The sequence below is a fragment of the Bidens hawaiensis genome, unplaced genomic scaffold (genome assembly GCF_021521415.1).
Source record: "Bidens hawaiensis isolate Kalapana, Puna unplaced genomic scaffold, B.hawaiensis_p1.1 tig00001088_1, whole genome shotgun sequence".
In the NCBI taxonomy this organism is placed as follows: Eukaryota; Viridiplantae; Streptophyta; class Magnoliopsida; order Asterales; family Asteraceae; genus Bidens; species Bidens hawaiensis.
In genome coordinates, this window is record NW_027491063.1 from 3,649,856 (window position 1) to 3,659,878 (window position 10,023).

The 10,023-nt window shown below is 37.8% G+C and overlaps 1 pseudogene; it reads right to left on the minus strand.

The window, feature by feature from the left end:
- Nucleotides 1-6,554: 6,554 nt before the first annotated feature.
- Nucleotides 6,555-8,747, minus strand: LOC143559468 (uncharacterized; annotated as a pseudogene).
- Between the last annotated feature and the right edge of the window lie 1,276 nt (nucleotides 8,748-10,023).

The following is a 10,023-nucleotide window of genomic DNA, read 5'->3' on the forward strand; positions in this document are numbered from 1 at the left end:
TACCCCAAGCTATTTGTGACAACACCAAGTGATTGCTAGGATTTATGAACACTATATGAGCTCCCAAAGACTCCCAATTTCTGCCCAAAATGGGCCGTGAGGTTTGAGAGGGAGTGAGAGAGAGTGAACTTGATTCAACACTTGAAAAAAAATTCAAAAATGAAAGATCACATTTGCATGTCTTGGATGTGGAGATATATTAAATGGTCATCACATGGAGACAAGGCCATTTGATTGGGTAAAACCACCACCCCACATGGGTGGCCGGTTTTTGATTGTTATTTATTTATTTATTTATTTTTTTTTGTTTTGTTTTAACAATTAAAACATCTCCATCTCCATCTTATACTTTATAAAACTAATTTTATAAATCATGCATGCTATCTTAATTATTTAACCAATTAAATAATTAATTTATATAAATAAATTATCCAGATAATTTATTTAAATTATCAAGTGTGTTTGTTTAGAAAACCAATTTTCTAAACACATAGTGTTCGGTATTCGTTTAAATGATCAAATCATTAAAAGAATACAATTGGTGTCGTCTAGCTTGTTATTGGGTATGACCCGACTTGGATCAAACACAGTTAGCCACATTAATATAAGTATGTGTCTCGGGCATACGTAATTCCAACAACTAATATGTCTACTCCATCTACACCGGTGATTACTACTTCTCCTAGTACTCCGGTTGTAACTTTGATGATGATGGCTTTAACAGATCCTCGTTTCACATCCATTCCACAATCGATGCTTCAATCTATTCAAACTTAAATATCTATATCTTCTCCACAACATACACTTGCTACAACGAGTCCTACTGTGCATGTTAGACCTAAGTTGAGGCCTGATTATTCGTTTATGTATTTCAACAGACCTCATGTTCCAATGCAGCTAATTCATCCTAACTTTTATAACTTGCCGGTGCAACATCAAATGTTGCAGTTGATGAATTTGGTGCATCTTCAAGAAAATTATATGTCTGTTGGTCGTCAATTCCAAGAAAGTATGTGTGCTGATTAGAGACAAATAATGAAGGCTTTGTAGTTTTTGAAGAAAAAAAATAAGGATTTGAACGCCCGGGTAAAGATGTAAAGATGATATGCTAAAAAAAGCTGAAGGATCGGGATCACGATGATGATCCTAAAGTAGGAGGATTTAATCAGGAAACAGGTGCTTCGTCATCTAGTCACGTGCTTGCTTAAGGAGAGTCGAGTAGGAAAGAATTGGTCGTTTATCATGACTCGACCAAAGTTCAACCCGTGAACACTTAAAAGTCAAGATGGTGTTGTTTGTTGATGATATATGGATTGTTATGAGCATGGTTGACGTTGCTGATATTGAAGAAGGTGAGTTTGTTGACCACAACATGACTAAAGAACAAATTGCCATTCTTCTAAATTTAAACAAAGAAGATGTTGAAGAATTGGAAACCCATGCTGATGTGGAGGTTGAGGACTCTGAGGAGGTTCATTTTGATTCAAGTATTCCATCTGGGAGTATATGTTTTGATGATGTTGAGATGGAAGAAGTGATGGCTAAGGAATACCCAGATATGTATACACAGTTTAACACTGATGACGGGATTCTATTTTTCACAACTGGGCATTATGAAGCACCCAAGGAGTGTTTGAGAAATAAGAAGGAAAAGAGTAAAGGTAAAGAGAATGAGAAAGAAACCAAGACAAGACCAGCTTCAGATGACATGTTCCAGTACAACGCTAAGAATATGAACAAGTGGATTAAGACGTTGTAGTACGCTCAGAAAGAATATTACTTGCAATGGAAGGCCCGAGTTTCTGCATATCAGATGAAGGAGTTTGTTGTCGTGAAGACCGTAAAAGGTGATATTGTTTTGTGGATGTATGAACCAGAGCTGAAAGTTTGTATCATGAAGTGGGGGAACGGTATGCAGTATTTCAAACATGTTACTGATGTTCTTTCTGTGCCACAATGGGATGTTCATACATTGGAATTTTGACCATTCATGAACCGTGGTGATCATCAATTGGTGGATTGGTTCTATCGTTATCTCATTCACAAGGTAAATTATGGGTTTAAGTTTTTGAAGCCACATGTACTGACAAGAAATTATGTTGATGAGATAGATTCACGTATCGGGTGGAGGAAATTGGCGTTGTACATGAAGCCGCCTCAAACGTTAAAGAAAGTCCCTTGAAAGACTTTACCTCAAAGTCTTTACAAGAGATTCAATAGGTGGTACTATGATCAAAAAACATGAGAAGCCTTGATCGTTTTGGGTTCTAGTGATAAGTTAGAGTTTATTCGGACACTGAATCCTATGTGGTTGGTCAACCTATCTGATTCTAATAACGATGTGTTATTTCATAATCAGATCTATGGGCTCACAACAAAGACAAGAGGTACCTATGCAATTCCAATGTGTTGTTCATGTTTGTCATGCTTTTGGGATTCATAGTTGTGCAGATTGGAAGACCAGAAGATTCAAGATTTGAATACCACAAAGCTTGAGACAAGAGGGAGTTTGTTAATACATCAATTTTCGTCTCGGTCTTTGTTTAACGTATTTGGCATTAGACTTAATGTATAGGGGTCTTTTGGTAATTTAATGCAAGGCTCATTCGCTATGGGTTGTGTAGCGAATGAGACCATCAGTTTTGTGCTTCATTCGTTAAGGATGTTTAACGAATGTGAAGTAAAGTATTAAGTGTCATTAGTTATTGGTCACAACCCCCGAACCCTATACCCTGGGAGGGAAGCTGTGAACATTTATTGGTGGTATCGGTGTTTATAAAACTTATTTTGCAGCATTTTTATCAGAACCGTAGTTAGGAAAAATGATCAGAGTTATAAAAACACCATGATTATTGTTATTATAAATTAAAAATTTAATTCATTTTGATACAAACATAAACTTTATAGGGATAAATCCTAATTTACAAAACACGTTTCTTTATTCTGGTGACAAGTCACTTATTTAAGCTGGAAGCCCGCATGCATCATTCCTTTGTCTCTAACAAGTCACATGAAACATGTTTAAAATATTTGATCAGCAAGAAATACTGGTGAGTACATTCATTTGTAATTGACACATTTTACATTTATAGTATTAAGATGTTTTTACACATGTCTGCTTACAAATTACTGAAAGGTATTTGTCACTCGACCGTATCTATGACTGTGGTCATATTACTTATTGGCTAACACTTGTCCAATAAGTAAAGTGTAATAGCCCAGTAGGCATGCCTTGTATACAAAACCCCACAATACCGATAGTAACCATCCCGTAAGTCTACAAAGACGTAATCACCGTAATGTATTTAAAATACTTTAAAAATATGTTTGAAAACATTTAGACCATCTGCCATGAGTTTTATAGGTTTTGAAATCATCATGATGTCGGAAAAGCAGTTGTCTCACGCAAATGTGAGTGGTACAAAAACTCGAATGTCTCACCTTGCAAGTTTACAATTAAAGAACGCTTCCTGGTATTAACCACCTAGGTTAAACACAATGTAGTATATCTAGATTAGTAATCACGAGATTAGAAACTTTACACGATGGCATATTGTCTTACCTTAATAGGCAGAGCTTTGGATTCGCAGATATAAGTTTCTTTCGATCGGATAGGATATCACTACGATAACTTGGGTATTATACTATCTTCTTAATATATATATGTGTGTGTGTGTGAATACTTTAGAGCGAAAGAAAGTTTTTGGACGAAGAGAAAGTGTCCCGTTTCCAACCTATTTTTAGAAATTTATGGAGCCTGTCGTGATGGCCATAAACAAAGGGCGTCGCGTATCGCAAGGAATCTTGTAGCTTAGCCTAGTCAGCCCTAGGCATGCTCTGTGGAACACTACGTGTCTCGACTGCGTAACCTCCACGTCGCGATACGCGATGTGTGCTACTTTAATAAGTCATCGCGTATCGCTAAGCCGCAATGTTTCTGGATAACTTACACATCATCGCGTAACGCGATGAGGCTAATCTAAACCTATCGCGTATCGCGAGGGGAGGATTACTAAAAATCTTAATTTTTAACAAAAATACTAAGGCGGACCTTAAGCGGCGATGCGAAGTGCAAAGTGCGCCATCAAAGCGCCACATTGCGCCCATCGCACTCCGCCCGTGCACGTGCGCGTTCGGGTACTTCGCACCCTCTGCTAGGACTACTGGGTGTGATTTGTCTTATAAGAATATTAACATATGAGTTTTCTTTCTTATAAAAAGCTCACTAGTTTTATAATCTAGCGATGTGGGACAAGAATTTACACTCCTATTTATACCATTGTGAAAGCCTCTCCTTTTCTTTCCTCCACCAATGTGGGATGAAATTTTATTCATTTTATTTCTTTACTTTTATTTTGTGGTTTGTTATATTATAGTTGTATAGCGAATGGCATAGCGTATGGAATGCTCATTCGCTATGTGATGTATAGCGAATGAGTCATCACCTATAAATAGCCATGTAACTTATTTCTAACTAATCAGTATTTATTATATTGAATGTACCTTGTTTGTTGCCCAAATTCTCTCTCGTTACACACAATAACATATAGTTAACCTAATCAAGTGTTCGTCCAATCATATCAAAGACTAGATCGTATATGATGAATCTGCCATGGATCATTATGCTTTCTCATCAAACATGCATCCTACATCATACCATGACCAAATAAGCAAGCAATTATCATACAACTAAAATACTGATCATGTAGTTTAAACGACAAATTTATCATGCACAAACGAATTTTATTAACTACGAACACAATTGAAATAAATTCTACACAATTTCCCACAGAACAATATATCGGTTGGGTTTCTAAAAAAAGTAATATATTTTTTTTCTTGTACAAAAAATTTAGAATAAATAAATCATTACAGATAGGTACAAACAGTTCATTAGGTTGTGCCACAAAAAGTATTTACCTGGTTAAGCCACAATACTAATCCAAATCAAGAAAAGGTCAATTGGGTTAGATTCCTAACTCGAAGAATGAACTTACAAAAGTAGAATCAACCCATTTGGTTTTGTCATTATCAAGTTATGATATCAGGAACATAGGCTAGAAAACAACTTCCCGGATCAGATTTGACATTTGATTTTGTAAAATCGTAAAAGCTATGATCCACGGGTCCAAAATCCCAAACCATAGTTTACTAAAAATTAAATCTGAAGTAGTATGACCTAACATCGAGAGCAGATAAAAACTAATCATGCATCATCGATTTACAAGCAAAACCATAAGCGAGTGCAAATCTGTCAACAATATAATTTCAACAAATGCTAACAATAATCATGTATACGACAAACCCTAATGTTCTAATCGATCAACAAATGATTATACAACATCACATAGATCATATAACCTTCATATTACATAAACCATTCATAGCATAAGAGTTTTTATCAAGAATCATAAAAAAACAAACAAGAATCATAGATTTAACGTTAACACTTACGTGTTGCGAATCCTAGAAGTAAGTTGTGATTAAGAGCCTTCATGATCCCTCCAAGAACACCAAAATCGCCCAAAGAGAGTGCAAGAATCGTTTAGAGATGGATATGGTTGTTATTGTGAGATTAGGGTTTCAAAAATCAGGTTTTAAACAAGTTTACCGACCTGGACGTCCTTCGTGCATCGCGACGACCGTGGTCCTGCCCCGTCTCATAGCGCAACGGATTTAATAATATTGTTTTTAAGCATGCATAATGTACTAAAGCATGTGACACATATAATCATCTAGCACGTAACTATTATATCCAAATTATTAAACATGTCCGGTTCGACAATAATCACCAACGCGTACTAACGGACTCGTGGGTGTGGTTGAAATCTAAGACCCTCCGTTATGGGCGTCGTGGAGGGCGCATGGGGCGCGGAGGGCAAGAAACACCGCCGGGAGGAGGGCGCGGATGGTGGGGTGTGGTGGGTAGGGGCAACGCAACGCCGGGCGCTTTCCGTCTCAACCTCTCACACACACATACTTACCCACACATATATATATATATAGGCGTCAAATCACAGCGAGACATTATTGGTTGGGCTTCGATGCCCACGGTGCTCACGTGGTGCTTGATGTGGCACGTTGGAGAGGCTTAGATGCCCCCACTATAGAGAATGGTCTATGACGACCTTGATGTCTCTTATTGAGATTATATAAACCGCGCCCGAGCCTTATCTGAAAATCTAAGACGGCGTGACGTGGTGGCAAAGGGTGATTGACAGCTCTGGTTAATGGTGATATGACGGATGACAGACCATGGGTGTCAATTCAATTAACTACAAATAAGTTTTACAAAATTCTTATTCATATAAAATTTAGTATATTTAATAATTATCATAATAATTCAAAATAATGTAGAATGGATTATAGCACGACATATCGACATGGTAGCCGAATGAATGACGGATGTTGCCCTCTATCTTCAACCCCTACAGAAAATGAGAAAACTTACCATATATGATACACTAACATAATATGATTAGTCCCCTCTATACAACATGTCAAATCCAATAACTTTATCATAATCATAACATAAAAAAAAACCCTCAAACATCAAAATAATCACTTTTTCATAATAATATACCAAAAGAATGCCATACAATTGACAATTTTAGTATTTCTTTTCCACACATCCTTGTACACTAACCAACAACAACAAACATACACGTATAGAAAACAACTTAAACCCAAAATTGAACCAAACAATTTGAATGTATATAACACATAACAAAACAATCACCATAACATAATAATCTAATGAAACCCGCGTGACCCTCGAGATTGATAAAGCTCCAGCCGACTCTTCGAGTTTTGCAACAATGATTCAACCTCTTCATCTTGAATCAAAACCGACTGTTTAGAAGCCCATTCAAGAACCGTAAGCACTTCAGCCTGCGCAAGCTCTTCACTATCAGGCACATGTAGAGCAATGTAACATAACAAAACTAAAGCCGGTATTTGCACCATTTGCTCCCCAAAATAAACCAGCTGAACCAAATGTTTTGCACCACCTGCGTTAATAACTGCCTTTGAATGATCAAGATGAAGATAGTTTTCACTACACGCGAACTTGGTTAGTGCGATTGTAGCAGCTCGGGTTATCTCAGCTTCTCGTTCATCGAGAAGTTGAACCAACGGTTGGATCATTTGAGACTCGGTGGCTCGAAACGTTCTAGCCAGGTTTCCAATCGCCTTGACACAAGGAAGCAAGAGCCTCGAGTCGCCTTTCTCTATAACTTTTAATAATTGCTCATTACAGCTTTGCACGCAGGTGAGTTTGGCTTAAATGCCGATCTTCTAAGTTCAGAATCTTGCTCGGCTACACTTGTGATTTCCATAAGCGCCATAGCCGAATTGAACTGGACCTCTTCGGGGCCCTTTTCTAATAAGACTGCAAAACAGAGTAAAGCTCGGGATTCGGTTATGCTTCTACATATGCCCGAATTCCGACAGCTAGATGCCATAGGGCGCGTGCAGCCATGGCTTTCATGTAAGCTTTTGTTGCAGGGTCTTCTAACTCTCGGCCTTTATGTAAACTGTTGGCGGATAACGAAACACTAGTGTGATGATGATGGTTTTGCTTCTTGACTGTAACGTTTTCAGGTTTTTGGGTCGTGTTGGTCTGTTTCGCAGGCGGTCGGGTTTGGTTATTCATGGCCATTGTGCTAGTTACAACACTATGCATTCTAAACGGTTGTTGCGGGTTGGATCCAGTGGGATGCGCTACACGGGTTTTATCATCGTCATCCTCCTTATTGGCACTAACCCCATTGGAGCTATTACCACTATTACTATTACTGTTACTATTAGTGTTACTATTACTAGCTAAAACAACAGCATGAATTGAAGTAGGTTTATTACTAGTAGTGACATACTTACTGTGCTCCTCCACTGTTTCAAACGCAAGATGCGCAACCAACAGCCTAACAATATTGTGCTGCGCAAAAAGATCCTGGCATTTCGGATAGTGCGACACCAACTCCGCAACCGCCCAGGCGACAACCGCCTGCACCTTCATCAGCCCTTCTTTCAAAATCTTAACAAAGACGGAACACACACCGGCATGGATCATATGCTCCACGCTCTCCAGATCGCGGCCCAACAACCCGATCGCCAGCGCGGCGTTCTCCTGACCTTCCAATTTCCCCTCTTTGGCCAACTTAAGCAGCGGGTTGACCCCTCCTTCTTCAATTATCAACTTCCCGTAGCGATCGTTGTCACGCGCGAGGGACACGAGCGACGCAGCCGCATCGGACCGGTCGTCTAACGTTCCGGCGTACAAAATCGCAATCTGTTCCCAGATTAAGCACAAAATGGGCTCGTTGGCGGCGATGGGAGGAAGACCCAGATACTCGTCGGTTGAATTGTTGGGTGCGGAGACACGTAACAGCCACGACACATCTCCGATTGAGTTTTCGAGCTGCGAGGACATTTTACGAAACGCGGCTACCGGGATAATGGTGAACACACGTTTGACCAGGCTGTTGTTACGGCATTTAAGGACTAGTGATAAAGCTTTATCGAGAACTTGTTCTGTGTCGTCGATGATGCGTTTGGTGGGACGTTCGTAGAGATCGCTGCTGGCACGGGCGGCTTGGCGGAGGAGCCCGGCGAGTTTTTCGGTTTTGGATTTGAGTTCGGCGCAGTCTTGTTTGTTGATGCAGGCTTCGTCCGCGGATTTGATGACCTGATCTGCTAACTGGATCGGTCGTGTCAGGATCTGTTTGACTATATCGGCCATGGTGGATCGCCGGTTTGAAAGCTATATGGTTTTGATGAGACCCGAGACTCGTTTATTTTTTTTACTACAAAATTGGTTTTTTTAATTATAAATAATAAAAGTTAATAATATACTTATGGTTTGATGAAACCCAAGACCCGTTTATTTTTTTTTACTATAAAAGTGGTTTTTTAATTTAAATAATATATATATATATATATATATATATATGTTTTTTAAAATAAATAAGATATTAATTTTTAGTATATCCTATTTTATAGGATTTTTACATCAATAATTTGGTGAGAATAACTTTTTATTTAATGAGATGTTATAACCCGTGTAAGGAATATCTGGGTTTCGTAAGACACATACCCATGAATTCGGGTCAAATGCATGAGAAACCTCTATTTAAAAATCAAGCAATCTGGTGACTCCAAAAAAGGGGGGAGCGACCACATCGCGACACGTAGGATTTTTATGTTTTCATTTATATATATTATAGATTACCACCCTTATTCGTTGACTTGCCATTGGTGTCACCATTTTTCTTCTTTTGGTGTCCATATCTTTCGCTTAAGTGTTGCCTTCTACGATCAATCAATGTCAAGTTATCTCCTGATTACTTTGCAGATTGTATTCGATCACTCTTGTCACTAGGTCTGTAAACGAACACGGATACTTAATCAAACAAATACTTTTATGTTCATGTTTGTTTATTCAAAAAATGAACACGTTCGTGTTCGTTTGTTTAAAGCATAAACGAACAGTTTACTAGCAAAATTGATCAAAGATAAACAAACATAAATGAACATATACGACCAAATGTAATTGATCTCAAACATAAATAAACACACTTAAATGAAACACATATGAACTCAAATGAACAACCATAAAACTATTAGGTAGATAAATCATCCAGATAATATATAATTATTTATATTAATATTTAGACGAACATAAATAAGCGGACAAAAATGAACATTAACGAACGTATATGAACGAACGAAACGTGTGTTCGTTCATTTATTTAATAAACGAACATATTTTTTTCGTGTTCTTTCATTTATTAAATAAACGAACACAGATTTTTTGTTTGTGTTGGTTCGTTTATTAAATAAATGAACATAAATGAATTTCTCACCGAATGATTCACGAACAGTTCGTTGAACATTTAGTTCGTTTACAGGCATACTCATCATGTAACAACTCGGACTTTTCAAAAACTATATTTTTATTAAAACCCAACCCATTTCGATGTTCTGGAAATTTTATCTCTTTTATCGGATTAATTAAACTAGTAT